The following is a 25607-nucleotide window of genomic DNA, read 5'->3' as shown; positions in this document are numbered from 1 at the left end:
GGAGAAGGCCTGTTGGGGTTGAGGTAATTAGGTGTTCTATTTGCTTTTTGGGTTTGAGGATCCAGTTATTTCCATAAGTTTGGAAAGTTCTCATCGACTTTTTGTTTGAATATACTCTCTGTTTCCATCTCTGTTTCTTCTCCTTCTGGTATGCCCATTATTCTTATATTGCTCTTTCTGATCGAGACAGAAAGTTCTTGTAGAGTTCTTTCATTTATTTTAAGTCTCAAGTCTCTTTCTTCTTCCATTTGTGTCATTTCCAGATTTCTGTCTTCGATGTCACTGATTCTTTCCTCCATCTGGTCAACTGTACTTCATAACGTGGCTATTTCATCCTTCATTTCTTCTATTGAGTTCTTAATCTCCAGAAATTCTATTTGGTTCTTTTTTAAAATTTCAATCTCTTTTGTTAAATGCTCATGTTGTTCTTTGATTGTGTTTCTGAGTTCATTTAACTGCCTTCTGTGTTTTCTTGCATCTCGTTGAGTTTTTTCAGAACTGCAATCTTGAATTCTCTGTCATTTAAGTCCTATATTTCCATATTTTTAAGTGTCTTTTCTGGAGATTTTTCACTTTCTTTCTGAGCTGTCTTGTTGCCTTGGTTATTCATGGCAATTAATGATTTATTATTTCTCTTCCTAGACATCTATAAGACTGGGTTCTGCCACAGGTTAATAGGAAGAGGTCTTATTTTGTGTGTTCCAGTACGTGTTGGTAGAATGTTTTATTTTCTCTCTGACTGCAGCCCTTTGTTCTTTCACACTGTAGTGTTATGTTTTCTCTGCACTATTCCAGCTTTCACACAATCGGATATTCTTTGGAAGGTGGGCTTCTTCTCTGTTAACAATTCATCTGGGTCATTGGGCACCTCATCCCTGTGGGGATGCGGAGAGTTTTGAAGTTCCAAAGCTCTTCCTGCACCAGATTCAGAGCCGTGTGTTTCATCAGTTCTGTTTACTCCTGCAGGGATCCACCCAGATAGGTGGGGCCAGGGGCGGGGTGAGTTGTGAGAGGTGGCCCAGAGCAATGGTGGCAACCACCACCAGAGTCATTCCTGCTTCCACAGCTCCCTCCCCTTTGCCGGAATTATTTGGGCTGGGAATCTTTGTCTGCAGACCACATTTCTCAGAATAGCAAATATTCTGTTCTTTTGACCTGACACTGCTACTGTTCTGCTTCTAGCACTGGGCAGGTGGGGGTGGGCGAACTCTTGGATGGGAGGGAGGAGGCGGCTAGTCTCAGTGCCTAAGGCTTCCATTCTCTGCAGCATTGAGGGCTTAAACCACTGTTTTCAGCCTTCTTCTCTCAGTCTTTTCTCCAAGGTCTCTGCCATGAGCATTGGGTTCAGCCGTGTTATATGCTGTCCCCTCAGCCCTGTGGGCCATAAACGGAGGCCTAGCAATCCGAGTTCTTCCCTCTCCTGCTGCTGTGGTAGTTCTGGGATGCAGCAAGCTTGGAGCACTGAGCTGGTCTGCATCCTGCGCCTGCGCAGCTCTGTCTCCGCACTTCTCCCTTCTCTCCTCCCTTGCTCACGCAATTTGCCCACCTTTACGTGAATTTAGTAGTGAGCTTCTTTGTCTTGCTTCTCTGCTGTGCAGGGAGTCTTTTGTGGAGTTATAAGTGTTTAATTTATTATAAATTCCAGTGGAGATTTCCAGAGGCTTACCTCACACCACCATTTGGATTACATCTCCTCGTCAATTACTGAAATACTTTTCTGTTTTATTGTGCACTAATTTCCATGTATGCATGAATCTGAATCCCCAATTTTATCCTATTTTTTTTTGTGCCAGTTCTATATTGTTGTTACTTTTTGGCTTTCTGTTATGCTTTAATATCAAGGAGAGCAGTCTCTCCCTCTCAGTTATCTCCTGGACGAAGTTAACTTAGCTATACATAGGTTCTTATCCTTCAATAGACATTTAGAATAAATCAAGTTCTTTATAAAACTTGAGAGTACAGGGCTGAACCCACAGAACTTCATTATCACCATCTCTTTACTGCCACTCCACCAGTCAACTTTTGGGCCAGGAAGCCATCTGTAAACTCATCCAAAGACACAACAATCCACCAGCTCTGGGATTTGGGTGGGGGAAGAAGAGTGGTAGACGTCATAGGCCTGGGCTGTTGCCACATGTGGTTTCCTCAGCTTGCAGGGTTTTGATGAAGCTCTGATATTTCCCTGTCAGTGTAGGCTGTCCTATGGCAAAAGGACTGGCAACAATCTTCCATTTCAATGAGACAGGCAATAGCAGAATGGAAAATTCTCTTGATTGATATGTGGTTTACACAGGCATACATTTGTCAAATTCATTGAATTGTACACTTGAGATCTGTGCAGTCCACTGTATGAACAAAATACCCAGGAAAGACAGGACATCTATTATCATTAGGTGTATTTTACTGTTATCCAATATTGATCTGGAAATGCTAGATATTAAAATAAACTGTAAAACTAAACACAATAGATATTAGATAGAAAGATGTAATATCATATTTTTTAGCTCTTATCATATTTCCACTGGAGCCCCAAAACCTCACTGAAAAAAATATTAGAACTACTGAGAGTTTAGTCAGATTGTCAGTTAATCAATAAAAACACTGATCTATAATTGGGGACACAGTTCAAATGTTTACAGCATTTTCACCTAATGAAAACAGATGAAAAAATAAATCAACTGCTAAGATGGTGATACAAATTTTTTATTTTATTGAATTTTGGTTTAAAACAGTGATGTAAACACCTGTGATACTGAAGATTATATTTTAAATTTGAAGTAGAAAAAAATACAGCTTGATAAATCAGAACAATTTATTTTATAGTTTTTTTCTCATTTGCAGATGCTGATTTAAGCCGGAAATAAAATAACATTTTATGTTAAGGCCTCAATACCAAGTTCTATATTTCCACTGTAATATGCAGAATAGAATTCAACCTAGAATCCCTTAACTGGAAGCAATATTTTGTTTTATATGGTTTCATATTTCATAAAAGAAAATAGCTGCTCACAAATATAGGAAATTCCTCACCTAAGAATCTTTGTACAGTGATTTTTCAATTTAATGCAATCACACCCAGATATTTGTAGAATTATGGAATTCTGGTGTAATGATGTAAATATGTACCATAGCATTGTACTGAACTCAGTAAAAAAAGTTCTACGTTATTTATTGGAAAATACTGTAAATAAAAAAGCATTAAAACATTATTTTTGTACGTTGATTTTTGTAGCCGGCAACTTAACTGTATTCATTTATGGTTTCCAATAGCTTTTGATGGAGTCTTTAGGGTTTTCTATATACAGCATTATGTCATCTGCAAAAAGTGACATATTTGAATGCCTTTTATTTATTTATTTTGCCTGACTGCTCTGGCTAGGACCTTTGATAGATGATTGGATAAAAAAGATGTGGTATATACACATAATTGAATACTATTCTGCCATAAGCAAAGATTAAATAGTGTCATTTGCGACAACATGGACAGATCTTAAGATTATTATTCTAAGCAAAATACATAAGTCAGACAGAAAAAGTCAAGAAACATATTATTTCACTGATATGTGGTATATAAAACTGAAACAGCAAAGGAACAAGACAAACAAATAAAGAAACAAATACTCAGACACAGACAATAGTTTAGTGGCTACTGGAGAATAAGGAGGGAGGGGGATGGTAGATGAGGGTAAAAGGGATCAAATGTATGGTGATGAAGGAGAACCGATTCTGGATGGTGAGCACACAATGTGATATATAGATGATGTATTACAGAATTGTAATACATCATCTATATGTCTTAAAACCTATGTAATTTTACTAACCATTGTCATCCCAATAAAATTTAATTTATAAAAACACATTATTTTTATCTAAAAGTTTGGAGAATTGATCCCATTGCCAATAGAAGTACAAATGTACATATGATCTGAAACTGGTAAAAGTTTTTTGGAGGGTAGTATCCAAATATACATGTATACATTGTGTATATGTAAGTCTGGGTTATGTATGTGCATATGTGCTATGGCTACACTCTCTTTTCATATTTTTAGTCACTTGGATCCAGCAATTCCTCCTATGGGATTATATCATGTGTCCAAATCATGAGCATTTCATTGTCAAAACAAACACACATCCAAAACTAAACAAGCCACAAATCTATGTGACCCCACAGAAAGGAACTTATTATAGAGAGTCAGAACCTAAGAGAAATATGGGAGGTCATCCATGAGCAGACCAGCAATGGGGAGGCCTCGAGAACACAGGTGGCTCTCATTCCACGCTTTGCTTTATCCAAGGACCCCTGTGAGAAAACTGTCTAAGAAGGTGGTGTGGAAAGGGTCTCTAACAAGGGTGATATAGTGGGAATGGAATCATTTGCAGTAGGCTAAAGAAATAATCATGGATTGTACAAAGATATGTCTAAAAAATTTTTATAAAAATAATATATGTCATATAATGTGTAAATCCATTTTCTAGAAGACATCATCAAAATGGCGGCGTAAGGTGAGCCTCTGTAAAGCTCCCCTGGAATTTACAACTAATCAAAAAAGTATAACTCCACAAAGGACTCCCTGCACAGCAGACAGGCAAGACGAAGAGGCCCACTACTGAATTCACCTAAAGCTGGGGGAATCGCGTGAGCAGGGGAGGAGGGAAGGGAGAAGTGCGGAGCCGGAGCCCTGCGGGCGAAGGACGCAGACCTCGTTCAGTGCTCCGAGCTCGCTGCTTCCCGGAACTACCGCAGCTGCGGGAGAGGGAAGAACTCAGACTGCTTGGGCTCTGTTTATGGCCCACAGGGCTGAGGGGATAGCATATAACACGGCTGGGCCCAGCGCTCATGGCAGAGACCTCGGAGAAAAGACTGAGGGAAGAAGGCTGAAAACAGTGGTTTAAGCCCTCACTGCCCAGCAGAGAATGGAAGCCTTAGGCACTGAGACTAGCCACTCCCTCCCTACCCTCCCAGAGCTCGCCCCACCCCCACCTGCCCAGTGCTAGAAGCAGAACAGAAGCAGTGTCAGACCAAAGGAACAGAATATTTGCTGTTCTGAGAACTGTGGACTGCAGACACAGATTCACAGCCCAACTAGTTCCCGCAAAGGGGAGAGATCTGTGGAAGCAGGACCAGCTGTGGTGGTGGTCGCCGCCATTGCTCTGGGCCACCTCTCACAACTCACCCTGCCCCTGACCCCACCTATCTGGGCGGATCCCTGCAGGAGTAAACAGAACTGCTGAAACATACAGGCTCTGAATCTGGTGCAGGAAGAGCTTTGGAACTTCAAAAGCTCTCCGCATACCCACACGGACACTGCACCCTGTGACCCAGGCGAACTATTAACAGAGAAGCCCGTCTCCCAGGGAATTCCCCCCCCCCCATTGTGTGATAAGCTGGAATAGTGCAGAGAAAACATAGCACTACCGTGTGAGAGAGAAAAAAAAGGCTGCAGTCATAGAGAAAATAAAATATTCTACCAACAAGTACTGAAAAACAAAAGAAAGACCTCTTCCTATCAACCTGTTGCAGAAGCCACTCCTGTAGATGTCTAGGAAGAGAAATAATAAATCTGTAATTGCCACGAATAACCAAGGCAACAAGACAGCTTAGAAAGAAAGGGAAAAGTGTCCAGAAAAGGAACTTAAAGATATGGAAATATGTGACTTAAATGACAGAGTATTCAAGATTGCAGTTATGAAAAAACTCAACGAGATGCAAGAAAACATAGAAAGTCAGTTTAATGAACTCAGAAACACAATCAAAGAACAACATGAGCATTTTACGAAAGAGATTGAAATTTTAAAAAAGAATAAATCCATTTTCTAAATGATACTATTTTCACAGAATGACAAAATATATAGCCATTTAAATTATGTTAGAGAAGAATATTTAATAAAATGAAGAATCATTTACTACATAATCTCTATTATTATGGGGAAAATGTAATTTGTTTTAAAAGGGTAAATGTGCTATGAATTAAATTTCCATTTCAATTATAAATATATCCTGCAAATGACTTGGCTTCACCAGCATGTGATTAAAAATTTGGGTGACAGTTTCTTTTCATGCCCAATAACAATGCAGCAGTGGCTCAGATCCCCATGACTACTTGGGCTACACAGTCATCATGTCCGCCCTTTCTGAAGGTCTTCTCTCTCGGTGTTTCTGGGCACTCCTGGCAGTTGGCACTCCCCCCTCAGCCAGTGATCTGATTCCCTACACTGTTCCGTTGTCCCTGGGACAAGGGCATGCTCTCTTATAAGGGCCTCCGGCAGTCTCAAGCCTGGTTGCCTCAGGCTTCCTGCTCCCTGCTCACTGCTGTGGCTCCACTGTGAGCACAGACTCTGCTCCATTGCCTAAACACATAAAAAGGATCAGGCTGTCATTTTCTATGAGACATGAAATAAATTTCATGGGTAAATAAAGGTAACATCACAAAGATTAACCAAGACCTAGATATGGACATGCAAAGAGCCCACCTAGCAAAGCTTAGCCTGGGTCCCTCAAAGAGCATCCACCCAGTGTACTCCTGGCCCACCTCCACAAGCTCAGGTACTGCCCTCATGCTGAGCACTGGCCGAGCTTTGGGGATCTCCTTGCCTCATATCCTGGTCCAACCCTCGAGAAACCTCCTAGAGAGAGATTGCTTCCCTTCCCTTATCTCATTCTATGACTCAACATTTAAAACTTAAAAAATTTTTCTTTTGTTTCTATTGAGATAAAATTCACATAATTTAAAACTCACCATATTAAAGTATACAGTTCATTGTTTTTTTAGTATATTCAGAGTTGTACAACCATCACTACCATCTAATTCCAGAATATTTTCTCTGTTATTCACTTCTCAATCCTCATTTACCATTGCTGGTATTTGGGTTTGAGAGGGTCCAATGCAGTGTGCTTCTGTTTGCCACCCGAGTTCTGAATCATTTGAGGAATTAGACAAAAGCATCAGATGATGGAAGCCAAATGGTTATCTTTCCTTACCAATAAAGCTGACCTTGAAGAATATGGCTTATATCTGCAGCCAAGTAGACCTCCAATAGTGAGGCAAGACCTGGAACTGCCCCTTCAGCTGTGATGGACCCAATCAGGTATCGCTCCTCTGAGAGCAGAGAGCTGGTGGGCGTGAGCAGGGCCCATGGCACACTGACCGTGAGAGGAGAAGGCAGCATCAGGGGACAGGCATGTCCCATCCCAGAGGCTCTCCCCACACCTGGGCTCACCTCTTCCCAGGATGTCCTACAGAGGGAAATCCCATTTGTTTCAGGCGATCCCAACACCTCCCTCAGGTGGAATTTTGACCTAAGCCTCTGGGCAGATAATGCAGCTATATCACTATAACATCTTCAGTTGTCAAAAACATCAAGCGTAGGCTAGGACCTATTATTGTTCAGCCCTTTCCCCAGTCCTCTATGGCACAAAGTGAACCAAACACTTTTATGTCCTCCCCTTGCCCACAGGGTCTCAGCTACAGAACTCTGTACAGAACTGCTTAACACCCCAGGTCTTAATACTGCACTTCCAGAAGGCTATTTTCATAAGCAGAAATATATTTTAATTTATGTCACAGAAGTCACAGAACAACTTCTTTATTAACTTCTTTATTCCCATGGGAACAGCTTATCCCGTTACCATTACTGTTCCTGAATAGTATTTTGGCTTCATAGCCGTATACATGAAGATTCTGTACAAATTACAAACACACACACACACACACACACACACACACCACACACCACACACACACACCACACCCCCCACACACACACCCCACACACACCACACCCTCCCCCCCACACACACACACACACACCACAGGTAAAGCTGCAGCCAAGTGAATTGCAGCTATCTGTGCTGTATTATGCACTAGAACTGAAGGCTCTCAAGGGCCAGTGCCACCTCTTCAGCATGTCTGTACTCCCAGAATTCAATGGTTGCTGAGAGTATCCATTAAGTAATTGTGTCAAGTCACACTTATATAGATGGCCATTTTTGGAATATTTTATTTTATTTTATACCCAAACACCTACCAGTTGCTTCAATTTATTTAAAAATCCAGTTAAACCATCTGTCTTTGTTTATTTTTTTCACCCATACCCCCAACCACCCTCTCATTTGGCATGTTCTCTATATCTATGGGTCTGTTTTTGTTTTGTTTATTCATTGGTTTTGTTTTTTTTATATTCCACATATGAATAAAATCATGACTGTATTTGTCTTTCTCTGTCTCTGTCTCTGACTTATTCCTCTTAGCATGACACACTCTAAGTCCATCCATGTAGTCATAAATGGCAAGATTTCATTCTTTTTTATTGCTCAGTAATATTCCATTTTATATATACCACATTCTATTTATTTATTCATCTATTGATGGACATCTAGGTTGCTTCCATATCTTAACTATTGCAAATAATGCTGCAAGGAATAGAGGTACATATATCTTTTTGAAGTAGTGTTTTTGTTTTCTTCAGATAAATAACAAGTGGAATTCCTGGGTCATGTGGCAGCTCTATTTTTAATTTTTTGAGGAATCTCCATACTGTTTTCTATAGTGGCTGCACCAATTTATAATCCCACCAACAGTGTATGAGAGTTCCCTTTTCTCCACATCACTTGTTACTTCTTGACTTTTTTGATGATAGCCATTCTGACAGGTGTGAAATGACATCTTATTGAGGTTTCAATTTACATTTTGCTGATGATTAGTGATGTTGAGCATCTTTTCACATGTCTATTGGCCATATGTATGTCTTCTTATGTCTATCAGGTCTTCTCACCATTTTTTAATTGGATTGTTTGGGGTTTTTTTGTGTTAACTTGTTTGAATTCCTTATATATTTTGGAAATTAACCCCTTATCAGATGTATCATTTGCAAATATCTTCTCCCATTCAGTAGTTTGTCTTTTCATTTTGTTGATTGTTTCTATTACTATGCAAAGCATTTTCAGTTTGATATAGCCCTGTTTATTTTTTCTTTTGATGCCCTTGTCTGAGGAGACAAACATGTATTCAAAAAGATATTTCAAAAACCAATATCAGAGAATTTACTCCCTATGCTTCTTTATGAATTTTATGGTTTCAGGACTTACATTGAAGTTATTAATCTATTTTGAGTCCATTTTTGTAAATGGTATAAGAAAGTGTTCCAATTTCAGTGTTTTGCATGTATCTGTCCAGTTTTCCCAATACCATTTATTGAAGAGACTGTCTTTACCCCACTGTATATTCTTGCCTCCTTTGTCATAGATTAATTGACCGTATAAGTAGGGATTTGTTGCTGAGCTTTCTATTCTATTCCACTAATCTATACGTCTATCTTTATAATAGTTCCATACTGTTTTGGTTATTGTAACTTTGTAACATATACCTACCCCATAGTTTGTCCTTTCTCAAGTTTCACTGGCTATTCAGGGTCTTTTGCATTCTGTAAAAACTAAGATTATTAGTTCTAGTTCTGTGAAAAATGCCATCCACATTTTGATAGGAATTGCATTGAATCTATAGATTGTCTTGGGTAGTAAGGACATTGCAACAATATTTTCCTTACAATCCATGAGCATTTATTTGTATCTTCTTCAATTTCTTTCTTTAATGTCTTACAGTTTTCATAGTACAGGTCCTATCTCTTTGGTCAAATTTATTCCTAGGTATTTTATGCTTTTAGATGCAATTGTAAATAGGATTGTTTTCTTAATTTCTCCTTCTAGTCATTTGTTATTGGTGTATAGAAATGCAACAGGTTTCTGTATATTGATTTGGTAACCTGCAACTTCACTAAATTCATTTATTAGTTTTAATAGTTTTTTTGTGTGTGCAGTTGTTACAGTTTTCTATATATAGTCACAATGTCATCTGCAAATAGTGAGAGTTTTACTTCTTCTTTCCCAATCTTAATGCCTTTTATTTCTTTTCCTTGTCTGATTGTCACTTGATTCTCATACTATGTTGAATAGAAGTGGACTTTCTTGTCTTGTTCCTAATCTTAGAGGAAAAGCTTTCAGTTTTTCGCCTTTGAGTCTGATAACAGCTGTGGGTTTGTCATATATAGCCTTTATTATGTTAAGGTATGTTTCTTCTATACCCACTCTGTTGAGAGTTTTTATCATAAATGGATTCTGGATTTTCTCAAATGCTTTTTATGCTTCTATTGATATGATTATGGTTTTTATCCTTCGTTTTGTTAAAATCACATTGGTTGATTTACAGATTTTGAACCATCCTTGCAGCCCTGGAATAAATCCCACTTGGTCATGATGAGTAATGATTTTAAAGTATTGCTGAATCAGTTTGTTAATCTTTTGTTGAGAATTTTTGTATTTACATTGATCAAGGATGTTGGTCTCTATTTTATCTTTTTGTGCAATGTCTTCATTTAGTTTTGGTATCAGAATAATGCTGGCTTCATAGAATGAGTTTGGAAGAGATTTTAAAATAGTTTAAGGACAGGTATTAATTCTTCTATAAATGTTTGGTAGAATTCACCTGGGAAATTGTCTGGTCCTTGACTTTTATTTTTGGGGAGTTTTTAAATTACTGCTTCAATTCTTCAATTTCATTGTTACTAATAAGTCTGTTCGGATTTTCCATTGCTTCTGGGTTTCAGTCTTGGAAGATTATATGTTTCTAGAAATTTATCTATTTCTTCTAGATTGTCAAATTTGTTGGCATGTAATTTTTCATAGTATTCTTTATGTTTTTTTGTGGTGTTAGTTGTAACATCTCTTTCATATATGATTTTATTTATTTGAGCTCTCTCTGTTTTTTGTTTTTGATACTGTGGCAAAGGCTTGACAATTTTATCTATCTTTTCAAACAACCAGCTTTTAGTTTCATTAAGCTTATCTATTTAAAAAAAAATTTAGTTCATTTATTTCTGCTCTGATTGTAATTATTTCCTTTTTTTTTTAAATTAAAGCTTATTGGGATAACAACTGTTAGTAAAGTTACATATTTTCAGGTGTACAATTCTGTATTACAGCATTTATAAATCCCATGGTGTATTCACCACCCAGAGTCAGTTCTCCTTCCATCACCATATATTTGATCCCCTTTACCCTCATCTACCACCTCCCTCCCCATTTACCCTCTGGTAACCACTAAACTATTGTCTGTGTCTATAAGTTTCTGTTTCTCATTTGTTTGTCTTGTTCTTTTGTTGTTTTTGGTTTATATACCACATATCAGTGAAATCATATGGTTCTCTGCTTTTTCTGTCTGACTTATTTCGCTTAGCATTATACTCTCAAGATCCATCCATGTTGTCACAAATGGTTCTATTTCATCTTTTCTTACCACTGAATAGTATTCCATTGTGTATATACCACAAATTCTTTATCCATTCATCTATCAAAGGACATTTTGGTTGTTTCCATGTCTTGACCACCGTAAATAAAGCTGCAATGGACATTGGAGCACACGTGTCTTTATGTATAAATGTTTTCAGATTTTTTGGGTAGATACCCAGGAGAGGGATTGATGGGTCATATGGTAGTACTACTCGTAATATTTTGAGGAACCTCCACACTGCCTTCCATAGCGGCTGCACCCATCTGCATTCCCACCAAGAGTGTATGAGGTTTCCTTTTTCTCCACAGCCTCTCCAACACTTGTGACTATTTGTTTTGCTGATAATAGCCATTCAAACTGGGGTGAGGTGATATCTCATTGTGGTTTTTATTTGCATTTCTCTGATGATTAGTGACGCTGAGCATTTTTTCATATGTCTATTTGCCATTTGTATGTCCTCTTTGGAGAAATGTCTCTTCAGGTCTTCTGCCCAATTTTTGTCATTGATTTTTGATAGCTTCAATACAATGTGCCTTGGAGAAGGCCTGTTGGGGTTGAGGTAATTAGGTGTTCTATTTGATTCTCGAATCGAGGATCCAGTTCTTTCCACAAGTTTGGGAAGTTCTCATTGACTATTTGTTTGAATATACTCTCTGTTCCCTTCTCTCTTTCTTCTCCTTCTGGTATGCCCATTATTCTTATATTGCTCTTTTTGATGGAGTCAGAAAGTTCTTGTAGAGTTCTTTCATTTCTTTTATATCTCAAGTCTCTTTCTTCTTCTATCTATGTCATCTCCAGGTTTCTATCTTCGATGTCACTGATTCTTTCCTCCATCTGGTAAACTCTACTACCTAAGCTGGCTATTTCATTCTTCATTTCTTCTGTTGAGTTCTTAATCTCCAGAAATTCCATTTGGTTCTTTTTTAAAATTTCAATCTCTTTCGTAAAATGTTCATGTTGTTCTTTGATTGTGTTTCTGAGTTCATTAAACTGCCTTCTGGGTTTTCTTGCATCTCATTGAATTTTTTCAGAACTGCAATCTTGAATTCTCTGTCATTTAAGTCCTATATTTCCATATCTTTAAGTTCATTTCTGGAGACTTTTCACTTTCTTTCTGAGCTGTCTTGTTGCCTTGGTTATTCATGGCAATTAATGATCTATTATTTCTCTTCCTAGACAGCTACAAGAATGGGTTCTGTCACAGGTTGATAGGAGGTCTTTTTTTGTGTGTTCCAGTATGTGTTGGCAGAATGTTTTATTTTCTCTCTGACTGCAGACTGCAGCCATTTTTTCTCTCTCACACTGTAGTGTTATGTTTCCTCTGCACTATTCCAGCTCTCACACAATGGGAGGATTCCCTGGAAGGTGGGCTTCTCCTCTGTTAACAGTTCACCTGGGTTATAGGGCACCTCATCCCTGTGAGGATACAGAGAGCTTTTGAAGTTCCAAAGCTGAATCTGCACCTGATTCAGAACCCGTGTGTTCAGCAGTTCTGTTTACTCCTGCAGGGATCCACCCAGATAGGTGGTTACAGGGGCGGGGTGAGTTGTGAGAATTGGCTCAGGGCTCTCCCCTTTGCCGGAACTAGTTGGGCTGTGAGTCTGTGTCTGCAGACCACAGTTCTCAGAAGTGCAAATATTCTGTTCTTTTGATGTGACACTGCTACTGTTCAGCTTCTAGCACTGGGCAGGTGGGGACGGGGCGAGTTCTGGAACGGTAGGGAGGGGGCGGCTAGTCCAGTGCCTAAGGCTTCCGTTCTCCATGGCAGTGAGGGCTTAAACTACCATTTTCAGCCTTCTTCTCCAATGTCTCTGCCGTGAGCGTTGGGTTCAGCCATGTTATATGCTGTCCCCTCAGCCCTGTGGGCCATAAGTGGAGCCCTAGCAGTCCGAGTTCTTCCCCCTCCCACAGCTGCAGTAGTTCTGGAATGCAGCGAGCTCGGAGCACTGAGCTAGTCTGTGTCCTGCGCCTATGTGACTCCGTCTCCGCACTACTCCCTTCTCTCCTCCCCTGCTCATGCAATTTGCCCACTTTTAGGTGAATTCAGTAGTGAGCCTCTTCTTCTTGCCTGTCTGCTGTGCAGGAAGTCCTTTGTGGATTTACAGTTGTTCAATTTTTTGTAAATTCCAGGGGAGATTTCAAGAGGCTCACCTCACACTGACATTTTGATGATGTCACTCCTTTAAATTGTAATTATTTTCTTCCTTCTGTTTATTTTGAGTTTTGTTTGTTCTTCTTCTAGTTCCTTTAGGTGTAAACTAAGATTGTTTATTTGGGATTTTGTTTCTTGAGGTAGGCCTGTATAGTTGTGAATTTCCCTCTTAGAACTGCTTTTGCTGCATCCCATAAATTTTGAAAAGTTGTATTTTCATTTGTCTTACCGTCCTCTTTTATTTCCTGTTTGATTTCCTCTTTGATCCATTGGTTGTTCAGTAGCATGTATTTTAATCTCCATGTATTTGTGTTTTTCACAGTTTTGTTCTTGTAGTTCATTTCTAATTTCATGCCATTGATGCCAGAAAAAATGCTTGATATTGTTTCAATATTCTTGAATTTATTGAGGCTTGTTTTGTGGCCTAATATGTGATCTATCCCATAGAATCTTCCATGTGTATTTGGAAAAAATGTGTATTCTGCAGTTTTGGGAGGAAATGTTCTATAAATATCTATTAAGTTAATCTGGTCTAATGTGACACCTAAGGCCATTATTTCCTTATTAAATTTTTCTTTGGATGATATATCTATTAATGTGAGTGAGGTATTAAAATCATCTACTATTGTCATACTGTGAATTTCTTTCTTTATGTCCATTAACATTTGCTTTTTATATTTATGTGGTCCTATGTTGTGTGCATAGATATTTACAATTGTTATATCCTCTTCTTGGCTTGACCCCTTTATAATTTATAATGTCCTTCTTTGTCTTTTTCACATTCCTTGTTTAAGTTTATTTTGTTTAACATTGAGTATTACTATCCCAGCTTTCTTTTCATTTCTATTTGCATGCAATATCTTTTTCCATTCTTTATTTTCAGTTTGTATGTGTCTTTCAATTTGAAGTGAGTCTCTGGTAAGAAGTTTGGTATGGGTTGTGTTTTCTAATTCATTCATGTACCCTATGTCTTTTTATTGGAGTATTTAATTCATTTTTATATACTTATTGATAGGTATGTATTTATTGCCATTTTGTACATTGTTTTTGGTTGTTTTTGTAGTTCTTCTCTTTTCCTTTCTTCTTCTCTTGTTCTCTTCCCCTGTGGTTTGTGGTTTTCTTTGTTGTTTTGTTTGGGTTCCTTTCTCTTTATTTTTTGTGTGTCTTTTGTAGGTTTTTAGTTTGTGGTTTCCATGATGTTTATGTATATCATTCTATATCTATAGTAGTCTATTTTAAGCTGATGGTCATTTAAGTTTGAATATATTCTAAAACATCTAAATTTTTTACTTCCCCCTCCCCTCCATATTTTATGTTTTTAAAGTCATGTTTTAGGTCTTTTTGTTCTGTGTAGCTCCTAACTACTTATTGTAGTTTGACTTGAATTTGGTACTTTTGTCTATTTACCTTCATAGTAGCTTTTTGCATGTCTGATTTACTGTATTTATTAAATACATAGGGTGCCAAAAAAATGTATACAACATTTTGAGAAAGGAAAAAACTGTATTAAAATTATGCTGATGGCAACCACTTTGAGCACCTCTTCTAATTGCAGAAGTCAAATGTGACTTGTGTTCATCTTTTGTTATCAGTATACATTGAGTATTACAATTTTAGTACACTTTTTTCCTTTCTTAAAATGTACATATATATTTACATATTTGACACCCTCTGTATTTGGCTTCCCTGTAACTTTTTTTTCCTTTCTCATATTTTCTTTTTGTGGTTATGACCTTTCCTTTAATGCTTAAAAAATACTCTTTGACATTTCTTATAAATCTGATTTAATGGTGATGAACTCCTTTAGTTTTTGCTTTCCTGGGAAACTCATTATGGCTTCTTTAATTATGAATGATAACCTTGCCAGGTAAATTATTCTCAGTTGTAGGTTCATTTCTTTCAGCACTTTAAAGATGTCTTGCCACTCCCTTATGGCCTGTAAATTTGCTGCTGAGAAATCAGCTGGTAGACTTTTTGGGTTTCCTTTGTAGGTAACTAATTGTTTTCTCCTGCTGTCTTCAAAATTGTCTCTTTATCTTTAACATTTGCCATTTTTAATTGCAGTATGTCTTGGTGTGGGACTCTTTGCATTCATCGTTTGGAACTCTCTGTGCTTCCTGGACCTGGTTAAGAAAGTTTATTTCTTCAAATAAAGTTTCTGTTGCTTTCACTCTGTCTTCTCCCTCTGGGATCCCTATAATGAGAATGTGTTTGATGTTTTCCTTGTCCTATAGGTCTCTTAAACTAGCCTCATTTTTTAAATTCATTTTTCCTTTTGCTGTTCTGATTGGTTGATTTCCACTAGTCTGTCTTCCAGGTCGCTGATCTGTTCTTCTGTATTAGCTAATCTGCTATTGACTCCTTCTAACATACTTCTCATTTCAGCTATTGTATTCTTCAGCTCTGCTTGGTTCCTTATTATACTATCTAACTCCTCATTGAAGTTCTCCTTAAGTTCCTCTATTTCACTCTCGGGTTTGGTGAGCATCCTTATTACTGTTTCTTTGAATTCTTTCTAAGGCAAATTACTTATCTCCATTTTATTGGGGAATTTTTTTCTGGGGATTTTTCTTGTTCCTTCATTTCAGATATATTCTTCTATCTTTTCATCTGTTTGCCTTTCCATGCTTGTTTATGTGAGTTAGGCAAAATAGCTATCTCTCCAGTGCTTGAATATTTTGCCTTGTGTAGAAGCAACCTCTGTGTAGGCTGTGGGTGCTGGGTGGTTTTGGCAGGCCAGTTTGAGCCAAGTGGGGCATGTGGGGCTCTGGCCTACTAAGCTGAAGCAGCTCTGGGCAGCAAGACAAGTTGTGTGTAGTAAATGCCCTGTTGATCCTGCTTGCCGCCTTTGTTCAGAGCCGAAATAGGCTCAGGCAATGTATCTGGAAATGCACTGTGACAATTTTGCAGGTAGGCCAGAGTACCTGGATAGAGTTCCCATCCACCCTGTCAAGCTGAAGGGAGCTATAAACAGTGGCACTCTCCAGCACCTCCAACCCTGAAGAATTCCTGTGGTTCACAGAGAGCTGCCACTGCTCCCAGTCTTTTTCTCATTTGCTGTACAGAATGTAGTCTTGTGTAGAAACAATGTCTGTGTAAGCTATGTGCAATGGGTAGTTTGGGCAGAACAGTTGGAGCCAGGTGAGCACTTATGGCATCTGGGGCCCTGGCATGTTGGGCTAGAGTGACTCTGTGCAGGGAGGCCAGGTGTGTGTAGAAATGCCCTGTTGATCCTGCTTGGTCTCTTTGTTCAGAGCCAAAATGGACTCTAGGCAGTGGGGCTCGGAACACAGTATGACAATCTTGCAGGTAATTCAGAACATCAGATAGAGCTCCTGCCTGCCCCATCAAGGTGAAAATGGATTAAATAATGTTGCTCACTAGCACCTCTGATATGGGAGAACTCCCAATTTCCCAGGCTTCTCTATTCTGTCTCTTCTTCTCATTTGTTTTTCAGAATCTGTTCAGTCAGTCTGCAGTTGTCTCTCAGGAGTAATTGCTCTATATACAGGTGTATATTTTAGTGTGCTCCTGGGAGGGGTGAATTCAGCCTCCTCCTATGCTGCTGCCCTCTTCCAAGTTTCTGGAGTATTTTAAAGGGAACAAAAAATGTCTAGCTATCAAATCTCTGACCCTTCCCCACCCCACGCATGCCTCATATCCATGCTTTCCCCCTCTGTTCCAACATTGCATGTCCCACAATTTGCAATTTTTGAAAATGTACAAATCCAGTTCTGTGAGAATCATCCAGTCTTTTATCTCTTGCTAATCAGATGGCCTGAGGAATTCAGAGAAAGGAAGATAATAGAATTATGTCCAGTTCCTCCGAGGTGAGCAACACAAGGGGGTTCCAAGGATACAGCTAACCCTCAGTGCCCGGGTCCTGGTCTCAAGCTTCACAGTCTCCTTGAAGATGTCCCTAATTACTGCCCCCAACTCATCTGTAAGGGGCGGATCACTGTCCGGACACACTGAGGTTTAATTTAGTTTAAATCCCTGTTCAGGCCAAAGAGGGAGAAGCCCAGAGAGTAACCAGAGCTTGCTTTTCCTCTGGCTGCAGTACCTCCTTCCAAGTTTGGGTACCCTCTCTGAAGAACCTCCCCAAATAATTGGTAACTTGAAGGGAGCCCACCTCCTTCACAGGAGACCTCCCCTCTTTGCTCACACAGCCTTTTCCATGACAGCCTCACCAGAAGACAGCCCAGGAAGTACAACCTCTATTTAAGAAACATCCAAAGACAATATGCATGGTGGGAGGAGGATAGACTATCCTTTGAGGGAAAGGGGAAGCACCAAATTGGAGAGAGCAGTAAATGAAAGAAAGACATATGGTAAGTGAGGAGGTTACAAATTTACCCACCCTCTGTCTGTTGTGGGGAGGAAAAACAAATGCCTTACTCTCTGGAATCCTTTATAACTGCCCTTCTACTGGTACAGGAGAAAAACTAACCTCTTTTGACTTAGTGGTTTCCGAACTTGTCTGCACTTTAGATCACCTGTGATCTTAAAAAGTTCTGAAGCCAAGGCCGCACCTATGCCAATTAAACCACAATCCCTGAGTTGGGGGCCCAAGCAGCAATTGAGTTAGAGCCCTGTCAGTAAGTCCAATGAGTGACAAGCTTGAGAAACTCAAGTCTCAATCAGTGGTTCTTAGCATCAGCGAAAAACCCTGGAGGGCTTAAAACACCAATTACTGGGCCCTAGTCTCAGTTTCTGATTCAGCAGAGCTGGATCTCAGGTTAGGGCCTGAGAACTGGCATACTAACAACTTCTCAAGTGACACAGATGTTGCTAGTCTGGGAACCACCGACCTAGATAATTAAACATTTGGTTTTAGGGCCGGCCCGGTGGCTCAGGCGGTTAGAGCTCCATGCTCCCAACTCCAAAGGTCGGGTATATTCCCACATGGGCCAGTGGGCTCTCAACCACAAGGTTGCCAGTTCAATTCCTCGAGTCCCACAAGGGATGGTGCGCTGTGCCCCCTGCAACTAATAATGGCAACTGGACCTGGAGATGAGGTGCACTCTCCACAACTAAGATTGAAAGGACGACAACTTGACTTGGAAAAAAGTCCTGGAGGTACACACTGTTCCCCAATAAAGTCCTGTTCCCCTTTCCCAATAAAATCTTTTAAAAAAAAATTTGGTTTTAAACAATCATTTAAATTTACCTTTGAGATTTAATTCACCCACTAGGGATGGGTAACTGTTAGATCGTTCAGATTCCTTTCTTCTGTGGAACATGGAACTCATGCCCCATGTGGTTGGGGATGCTCAGTGGTCACTGCCCCACACCCATTGCAGACTGTGTGCTGGTGACCAAGGTGTATGTCTGCAGGTGTACTTGGGATTTATCCTGGGCTCACTACACACCCCACTGGACCCTGAGCCTGCCGTGGGATCATTTTACCCCACAGCCGACCTATGGAGGTAAGCAACTCCAGGTCAGAGCCTCTCTGCCTGACCGTGCTGCTCTGCCCTTCAGCTCTGCCTCGGCCCCTGTGCAAAGGACTCCTATATGAGACCAAAAAGGGAGGACAGCCAGGCCTCTATGCCTCAAGTTTCTTTCTGGCTGAGTCCTAGAGCAGAGATATCAGAGCACCCCCGATCATAAATAACCACTGGACTAGAAGGGAACACCAGAGGTGCTGGGGCTCTTGGAAGGAGGAACCCACAGAAGCCGGAGCTGGGCGGCCATGACCTGCTGTCTCAGGCACAACCTCTGCTACCACTCAGAGCAACTGGGCTATGGCTACTCTCTTTTCTCATTCGACTCCCTCATTAGATTGGGCTTTACTTCTTACTCACAGGCTCTGATATATTCCTACATCCTTTCCAAAAGTGCCTCTTGCCTGACCATCAAACAGTGTGTGGTCTAGAGGTGCGTACATCCCAATCACCTAGGCTGCTTATTGGGCAGGGGATTGTCAGGCCACCGCCAAGACCCACTGAATCAGAACTCTCAGTAGGGGATGCAAGAGTCTGCACTTTTACAGACAGCCCAGAAAATTCTTACATGCACTAAATGTGAGGACACCTGTACTAGGCTAGTAACTCCTAAGGACAGAAACAGTGCTGTTGACAAGCATGTCTTCACAAGGAGCACAGAGCACACAGGAGTTGCCATACAGATGGCCGGATTCCAGAGTAGGGATGGGAGGGGACAATCACAGGTATGGTAACAATCTAGGTGTTATGATGTTTGCAGATTGTGTGTGTGCGTGCATATGCATGTGTGCATGTGTGTGTAAGTATGTGGTGTGTGTGCATTCATGCGTGTGTGCATGTGCATGTGTGTATCCTTTCAACACCACTGGAATTCTCTTCAGCTTTATAACAACCCTGGCTTTTGCTTGGACAGTGCTCACCAGAAGCAGTGGTGACACTTCAAGCCTCAGAGTGACATTTGAGGCCTGTTGCTTGCATTAGGAGAGACACACAGAGACTGAGACCCATGTAAGGTCACAGTGTACCCCTCTCAGGTTTTCCGGTTCTCTCTGAGAAAATTGTCAGTAGAGTAAACAGCTGGGACTGTGCTGTTTAAATTGTTCTCTCTCCCCCTGAGACCATGCAATTGTATTCACATAAACTAGAAGCACACGTTACATTTCTCCATGGTAAACACAAATAAATGGTTGTTGAATAAATGAAGGAATAACACAAGTGACCATTCACGGTCTGCAATGAAGGTTCTCTAATAAATAAAAATAGCTATCATGTAGATAGTATTTCTCATGTCCCAGGCCCCGTTCCAAACACTTTACATATGATACTCACTTAAACCTCTGATATTTAAGTTTCCCATTCGACAGAAGCCCAGGCACAAAGATGAAGAGACCCGACCTAGGTCACAGAAGAGGGGCTGAGGCAGGGCCAAACCCAGGCAGCTAGTTCGAATGTGGGTGTTCAGCCACCTCCTCTTTGCTGCCTTTTACATTCATTCCAGGAGATTCAAGGGGGTGTTTCAGAAAAGCCTTCCTCAGCCCAGACCCTCTTTCCTGAGCACACATCACCATGCGCCATGCTCTTGAATCGAGTCAAACCTGAAGACCAGGTACAAACACTTCTGAAGACAAAGCCCCCTTATGTGCTAAGGCATGCTTTCTAACACATGTTTTATGCCTATGAGGAATCAGTACTTGGATAGATTGAGACAACTTTCTTTTTATTTGAAAACCACACACAATAAAACCCACAACTCATAGTATTTAGTTTGCTTGTTCCTGCACTTAAAATTATGTTGAACACAGGGGGGATTTTGATATTACAAGTCATTATAAATTGTATAGTTAAATAAGTACCCAAATTGCAAGCTTTACTCTGTAGTCAGGGTTGGGTGTAAACACGAGAGGTTTAGTGGAATTGTTATTACATCTACCTGCTTGTATTTCAAGATTGTAAAAATTCTACTTAAATAAAGTAGTATAAACAACATAACATTAAATTTTGTCATATAATCATTTTTCAACATGCACAAAATTCGGCGGCATTTCACTGATAATGATGGATAGTTTTAATAATTTGTACCTTTCTAACAAAAGTAGAGAGTCCATTGTGCTTGTTAAAATGCATAGTGATTTACAATAGTCAAAACTACATTTGGCAGCAAGTTATGTTGAAGACAAAATAGGTAAGAAATATTTTCTTGATTAGATAATGGTTGGTTGAAATTCTTTCCAGCTTTCGTGAAACAAAAGTTAGCAATTGAAAGCGTATCAGATGATGCATCAATTTTCCATAAAGAGAAGACTGTGCAACCTACTTTATTGAAAAAACTTTATGCAGAGCTAGATTTAATCTCTCAATTTGAGAAGCAGTGCCATGAAATAAGATGTTTGCATGCAAAATCTCCAGATTTCCACTGGAAATATAAAACAAAGAAGTGCTTCGTTCCCTTGGGGATGGCACCTATCTTGGATTCATTTTTTCTCTGATGTTCTTGCATGGTTTTATCAGTGGCTTCAGGGAAGTGGAACAGCAGTTTGCTTCCTTAAGAACAAAGGCTTGAAGAATTTAAAAAGAAAAAAAAGGATAATACATTAAAAGAAATTTCCCCACTGTTCTTTTTATTTATTAAGAATTTCCTGAGGAGTAATCGTTATTTCAAATAATTTGTCTTTAATGATTCTAATATTTAATCTGGCAACTAAATATTACCTGAGTTTATGTTTTGTTTTTAGTTTTTGTTTTCTTAAATCACACATGAAAATGTTTCTTCAAGAAAGCAAGTTTTAATTACATCAAACTAAGAAGTTGGGCTTAGAAAACATATAGAGCAAACTATACATTTCCCATAAATAGCTAATTACTTTGTCCAAAAAGTAGACCTTTACTAACCTCTTTAAATTTAGTTGGTGGTAAAGTATTTAGCACATGATATGTGTTTGGTAAGTAAATGAATGGCAAATAACATGGCCCTGTGGTCAAGGTACAGCCACATGGTGGTGTGTGACTAGTGTATATTGCAAACAGAAAGCCCAGGAGAAAAACACATTATTTCCTGCGTGTGCACTTTGCTGCCTATATGACAACCATGTTAGTTTCTTCTTCTTGTTCCTATAATAAGACAAGTCATTTTACATTCTGCAATGTAGCTGTTTACTGTTTTCTGTTTTCTACTATCATGTAGTCCAAAGTTTTACCTCTTTTTGAAGCAATGCTACAAAAGTGTCAAGATTGTTTCACAGTTGTTTTTATGAAGCCATTTCTTTCTATATAGTTATTTGTGTTTTAACTGGCAATCTTAGGTAAAGTAAGCCTAATTTCTTACCAAAGCAATTTAGCCAAACAGCAGGTTAATTACCCAAAGCCATTAAATTGTGACGTGCCCAGATTATCTTCTCTAAATACTGTTTCCCAGGTAAAGGAACCAGACATTCTTGGAGAAATCTCTACCAGATCTGATTCCTGCAGCTGGAAATGTACAAGGTAAGCCTGGATCATCTTGAGAATGTGTCAAAAGGACATAGAGCATTTGAAGAGGCTTCGCTACCTAAAAACGGGACAACTTCAGCATCAAAAAGCATCAACATCCTAAAACAAAGAAATAAGCCGAAGAAAAAAGTTAAGCATAAATACAAGACAAACGTAAACAACAATAGAAAAGTCTGAGGTCAAAATAGCAATTCATGTTACAGGTAGTAATGAGGTATAGGGGCCATTTTAAGTTGTTAAAAGTACAATTCACAATAAAGATATATCAATCATAAAAATTTATGGGACAGATAATGTTCTGTCTGGATATTTAAATTAAAAATGGAAATACCTTTTTTACGAAGATGGCACCAAAAGTGAAGAAAGAAGCCCCTGCCCCTCCCAAAGCCAAAGCCAAAGTAAAGGCTTTGAAGACAAAGAAGGCAGTGGCTGGAAGGCATCCACAGCCACACACAAAAAAAAAAAGAAAAGATCAGCAGGTCACTCACCTTCCCACGGCCAAAGACACTGCCGCTCAAAAGCAGCCCAAATATACTCGGAAGAGCTCCCCTGGGAGAAACAAGCCTGACTGCTGTGCCATCATCAAATTCCCCCTAACTACTGAGTCAGCTATGGAGAAGATACAAGACAACAATACACATATGCTCATTGTGGATGTCAAGGCCAACAAGCACCAGATCAAACAGGCTATGAAGAAGCTCTATGACATTGATGTGGCCAAGGTCAACACTCTGATCAGGCCTGATGGAGAGAAGAAGGCCTATGTTCCACTGGTTCCTGACTACGATGCTTTGGATGTTGCCAACAAAATTGAGATCATCTACACTGAATCCAGTTGGCTAACTCTAAATATGAAAATTTTTCACTGTAAAACATGGAAATAATATAAAATATGACAAATATATAATAGTAGCAGAAATGAACACATCTCTCAGCCTTTGTCAAGCAAGTATACAAATATTTTAAGGGACAAAAAATTTTAAATTAATTTTGGTACATGGTGACAGATAGCAGTCCAGTCTCATTCTTTTACAAGTGGCTATCCAATTCTGCCAGCACCATTTATTGAAGAGGCTTTCTTTTCTCCGTTGTATGTTTTTGGCTTCTTTGTCAAAAATTATCTGTGCATATTTTTTGTGGGTTTATTTCTGGGTTCTCAACAACAAAAGAACAAGACAAACAACTGAAAGAACAAAAACACATACACATAGACAATAGTTTGGGAGTTACCAGAGGGGAAGGAGGGAAGGGGAAGCAGGGCTCTAGAAGAGGGCAAATGGGGTCTAATATATGGTGATGAAAAGAGAACTGACTCTGGGTGGTGAACACACAATGGGAGATATAGATAATGTATTACAGAAATTGTACACCTGAAATCTATGTATCTTGACTAACAATTGTCACCCCCAATAAACTTTAATAAAAAAAAACAAATTTATTAATGCAATGAATAACAATTATTTAAAATACATATTTTTAACTTTTTGCCTTAGAAACAGAAAGGATCACTTTGTTTGCAGTGTCCATAAAGTTTTTTAAAAATTATCTTATTTTAAGCCACATATTATATCTCAGTTTATCTGGAAAAATGCATTCTCTGTCTTAAATAATATAAAATTAGAGATAATCATAAAGAATAATAGATAATGGTAAATAAAAAATTCCTCCAATTAGAAATTTCACAATGGCCTTCTACATAACTCTTGGGTCAAAGTGGAATAAAAACTTCATTTATTAAAAAATGGGTTCTGTTTTGACCATTCAAAACATTTTATAAAAATTAAAATGCCAATTTGAGGAAGCTACATATCAAAATTTACAGGAGACTTTGAAGCTTTGCTCAGAAGGAATTACAAGTCCTGAGGCTTTATTAATTGCAAGATGTAATAATGTAAATGAATGAATTGTTCAAAACTCAAGAATTAGAAAAATAATAAACACTTAAAGCTGAAGAAAGAATTCAATAATTATAATTTCTACATTACTAAATAGACAAACTACCATCATATCTAATCAGGAAAATATAAAATAATATAAAAGTACACATAATATTAGGCACAAGATTGAGGATATGGAGAAATATAGAGAACATTTAAATTACATCAACTTAAAAATGTTATAACCATACTTTATAAAATAAACCAATATAATTTTATGATGAAATATTTAAATATTTAAATCTCTAAAAGAAAAAAGAGAACATTTATATTAATATTAATAATATTAACCTTAGGTGGAGACTTTCTGAGCAGTACGACATATGCAAATCCCAAAAGGTTAAAAAAATTGGAAGATTTGAGTTTCTCTGCAGCCAACAGTGGATCAGCACACACAGACTCAATTAGTGAGTGGAAGTGAGAAAGAACAAATGATCCAATCAAAGGCCAGTGCACATGCATTTGGGGATGTCGCCTGTTAGCCATTTAATCAGGATTGAGACGGGGTTCCCACGCTTGCCTGTATTTGGTGGCTGATATTTTCATCAATGCTATTTCCAAACACATAATGAAAACTACTTACATTCAAGTAGGATTTATTTTCTTTGAGCCAGCCAGGTCAACTTGCTTAGACCCACTGTATGTGGTCAAATGCTTATTTATTTAAATAGACTTCATTTTTCAGAGCAGCTTTAGGTTAAAAGAAAAAGTGAGAGGAAAATACAGTGATCCAGGAGCTCAAATGCTGTCATCAGACATGATCTGCCTCCCCCCACCTTTGTGGATACTTTCCTCTGTGTTGGCTTTATTTTCAAGTACGCTCTTCTCACTTGATGGCAAGAACAGCCCCCGGATAGCACTAGAGTACATTATGCCAGTCCTTTGCTCTTATAATCCTGTCATGCTAAAAAAAATAAAACAAAAAACAAGCAAACAAACAAAAACGTTTAAGGAAAGCAGGAAACAAAAAGTTGAAGGTATCATAGTACCTGATATCAAACCATACTGCAGCCTGGTATAGTAATCAAACCAGCATGGTACTGGCATAAAAACAGACACATAGATCAATGGAACAGAATATAGAGCCCAGAAATAAATTATACCTATGTGGTCAATTAATCTGTCATAAAAGGGGCAAGAATATACATTTGAGTTAAGACAGTTTCTTCAACAAATGGTGTTGGGAAAACTGAACAAATACATGCAAAAAATGAAACTAGACCACTTTCTTATATCATATGCAAGAATAAACTCAAAATGGAGTAAAGACTTAACTATAAGACCCAAAATCGATCACTGCACT

The 25607-nt window shown here is 38.8% G+C and overlaps 1 pseudogene; it reads left to right on the top strand.

Annotated features, from left to right (window-relative positions):
* The first annotated feature begins 20645 nt into the window (after nucleotides 1-20645).
* LOC148758378 (large ribosomal subunit protein uL23 pseudogene) lies at nucleotides 20646-25515 on the top strand (annotated as a pseudogene).
* The last annotated feature ends 92 nt before the right edge of the window (nucleotides 25516-25607 follow it).

Source organism: Rhinolophus sinicus, chromosome 4 (assembly GCF_057876585.1).
Source record: "Rhinolophus sinicus isolate RSI-liver-muscle chromosome 4, RSI-T2T, whole genome shotgun sequence".
NCBI lineage: Eukaryota > Metazoa > Chordata > Mammalia > Chiroptera > Rhinolophidae > Rhinolophus > Rhinolophus sinicus.
The sequence above is the reverse complement of the archived record's forward strand: the minus strand, read 5'-3'. Positions and strand labels throughout refer to the sequence as shown.